A 3,976-nucleotide genomic window follows, 5' to 3' on the forward strand; every position below is an offset into this window, starting at 1 on the left:
ATATCTGTCCTTTTAGATAGTGTAACATAATGTCTAGGGGAAAAGCAAAAAAAAGATCTGATAACAAAAGTTGATATGTGCTTTCATGTTGTACTGTTCTTAAGTTCTTTAAACCAGTTGTTTGTAATATCACAAAATAACCTCTATCTAAGGTTAAGTCAACTGAAGAGTGGGTCATGTAGTCACTTTCCACAAAATGCCTCTTTTTGTGTGTGTGTGTGAAACAGTGATATTTTTCTGTTTAGTCTCTTCTTCATGAAAATCCAGGAACGTTTACTCATAGCTCCACATATCTGTGCTCCTGTGATAAATATACAAAACAAAGCATAAAACAGTAGCATGGAGTGAATTCTAATTCATGACAACCTCAAGTGTTTCTTTGTAGAACCTCTTCATAGTATTTTCATGGCTGTAACCTTTAGAAAGAAGATCACCATACCTTTTTTCCAAATAGTTGGGTGGCTTTGTACAGTATTATTCAGTTAATAGTCCAGAAATTACTCATTTACACCATCAAGGTTTCTTGATAAAAGCATAAGGATTCACAATAATTAGGTGGCACTGTAGGATAAGCACTGGACTGTTAAATGTAAGGCTTTCTATTTCCATAAAGATTTAAAACCACAGAGCATACAGGGGACAAAGCATGAAAACCTCATAGACATAACCAAATATATTGCAGGAATGATTTTCTGAAGCATCATAGTCTTGGGGAATACCATGGTCAATTATTATAACATAGATAAAAAAGACAAGGTTCTACATGATACTTTGGTAAGTAATGACTAGCATCTTAAAAACTCCTGAGTGGTCATCTAGGTGGTCTCTCCCTTTCTGGAGGAAAAAAGAGTTATGGAACTTGAAGGCACTTGGAAACTGTTAGTCCAATGGAACATCAGTGTCTATGACCAGAAGAATTAGAGGGTGACTGGCTACCATTACCAACTCTTGTGAAGCAGATCATTTTAGAAAGTCTTGGATAGAATGTGTGAAAGTGTGGAATGAAACTCAAAATCATAATAAATACCAGGCTATCTGGTCAAATAGAGACTGGTGAAAGAAATGCCAAAGAATGACCATTGGCCACTCTTCAGATCTCAAGCTAAACTCACCCCTGTGGCCCAATTTTCAGTCAAGCAATAGATATTTAGGGGATCAACAACACTAGGGAGGTACAACATTGAATGATCAACCATTCAAGAGCAAAAGTGCAGCATTTATCCCAGGACAAAATTCAGAAATATTGAGAAAGAAGCAAGAATGGATACAAGAAATACAGGAAAGAAATTAGATAAGCAATGTTATATTGAAGGAGTTACAATCATTGAGATGAAATGAAGTGTATGATTTGTTGAAAGCAAAACTGATAATCTGATCTATAAATCTTCACTTGATTCACAATAAAAAGTTAAAAAAAAATACAGTCTCAGAAACCTTATATATGTTTTTAATGAATCAGAATCAACTCAATAGTAGTGGAATTTTTGTTTCTTGATTTTAATATAAATTACTGGAGTTGACTGGAGCTGATGCCATGCTGGATAGAAAAGACAGCTGATCTTGTCGCTAGAGCCTACTAGAATCCACCTTGCCAGAGGACCAAGGCAATATGCATATGAATGGAGTTAGTCCAAGGTGGAGGGAAAGATTGAACTTGAGTGTTTTAAAAGGTTAATTAATGTGTTTGACTGCCTTATGGATACTGGCTTCTCTTGTTTATTATTGTAAAACTGACATACACGTGTAATAGGAATATTGGGAATTATGATTACAGAAAATTTGTAAGCTGGCCTTCAACCTATACTTGATTGGATTTGCTCAAAGGGGAGTTAGAAATTGTCCAGAACTTTAAGATGCAATAATCTTGTGCTCCACCTAGAACTTTAGAGTTGAAATATTTGCATTTGAAAAGATATGCAAACCAACCCAGAACTATTGAAAGAACAGGAGATTTGTGATTGAAATAAAAAAAAAAAAAAAAAAAAAGTAGACAATTTGACATTTTAAGTTTTAGAGGCTTCAAGAAGAGTAAAGTTGGCCATAAAAGAAAATCCCCTTCTAGGCCTGAAAGTTGAAGGGAACCAGCCAGGAATATGCTTGCTAATGATCACTTGGGTCACTTATAAATGACACCATTGACCTTAACATGAAGTAACAGGAAAAGCTGACTGTTTTGAAGTCCAGGGAGGTGTGTGAACTCCCAAGCTTGAAGCTGGACCTCATTTGATCTAGCTTGGATGGCTAGGGTTGTTAAGGTGACTAGAATCTGATCAAATGAATATAAAGATGTTTGATACGTTGAGCAAGCATCAGTTGCTAGAATTTGATGGACTGGACTTTTGCTTATGGACGCAGTTCCTCAAAATTCCAATCATAATGGAAGTCTTTTCAGATCAAGGAACATCCATATCTTCTCAGTGTACTGGATTGGTTGTTGTTGTTGTTAAGTGCCGTCGAGTCGGTTCCGACCCATAGCGACCCTGTACAAGGTTTCCGAGGGTGTAAATCTTTACGGGAGTAGAAAGCCTGATCTTTCTCCCGCGGAGCAGCTGGTAGTTTCGAACTGCTAACCTTAAGGTTCTCAGCGCGATTCGTAACCACTGGTAGGGTTCGGCAATTTAGACATTGCTAAATGGAGTCCTGGTGTGGTGCTATGGGTTAATGCGCCAGACTACAAAGCCATTTGAACTGCAAAGTCAACAGTTCAAGCTCACCAGTCGTTCCTATACGGGGTCGCTATGAATCAGAACCAACTCAACAGCACTTAACAACGGCAACAACAACATTGCTATAAATGCCTGAAGTGGCTGAATTTACAAATTTTCATGGGTGTGCTTAGTTTTAGAATGAGAGGTCAAGGGAAAATGTCCACTGACTAGTTTTTCGCTTTTCTAGTTGGATCTGATGAAAGAGGGTACAGAAAGATGCTGATAAGATTTTATTATTTCAATTATAATTGTTTGTAGCATTGATTGTGATTGTCAGAACTGTAGTTGTAGAAGATATGTAGCTAAAAGGAGGGAGTAGTTATCTTTCATTTCAGGAATGGACAAACTTAGGACCATAAAGAAGTAAGGGCATGAGTGGAACTTGCGACTCCTGCCTGACAAAGCAGTGACAGCAGAGATGGTGGCAGAGGCAGTACCTTGAACAGACTCTAGGCACATGGACTGAATGAGGCTGTTTGCCTATAGGCTGGAGATTAGCTTTTGGACTTCTATGTATGCATCAAATATATCTGATTTGTTCATTTGTGATGTATAAGGGGCAAATGGGAGCAGTGCATTTTGGTTGTACATGTTTTAGTAATGTCAGCTGCAAGTCTGATGCAACCTAGTAGTATAGGCATAGCTAGCCTACTCTTAGGGACATCCAGAAATGATACACTTTATATGAGGATTTAAGAAGAATAAACAAAGATGAGACCAAAAAGTGTAAAGAGAAAAGAGTAGGATTTGTGAGAAATAACTCTTATTGCTGTGGTCCATCTTCAGGACTAAGGGAAATCTTGGGGGTAGCAGGCTCAGTAACAAAAGGAGCTCAGTGGAGGGAAGAACTAGTTTGACCTGCTAAGAACTTTAAAATAAGAATTTAACCATCAAGGAAATAATAGGGAAAAAGGGATGAGCTAACTTTAAATGTGAATACTCCCAGTAAGGACTAGTAGGTGACCTTGGGAGGAGACTGTGACCTTGTAATACCTAGTAGAAGGGGAACTTGAGCAAGAGCTTTTTTGAGACAAGGGAATAAAACTGATTGTAGGCTGGACACTCGGCACATCTGCCCTTGTCTACTGGGTTCAGCACCTGATTTCATAAAATCGAATAAAAAAACCTTACTCTTGCAAAAAAAAAAAAAAAAAAAGGGCAAATTAAAGAGATCTGATACAAACTTTAGTTTGATACACTATCAAAAATAAGTAAAACCATACAAAGAACACCAACTGCTCCTTGGAAATCACAGTATTCAATACAAA

The sequence above is a fragment of the Chrysochloris asiatica genome, unplaced genomic scaffold, assembly GCF_000296735.1.
Source record: "Chrysochloris asiatica unplaced genomic scaffold, ChrAsi1.0 scaffold00210, whole genome shotgun sequence".
Taxonomy (NCBI): Eukaryota; Metazoa; Chordata; class Mammalia; order Afrosoricida; family Chrysochloridae; genus Chrysochloris; species Chrysochloris asiatica.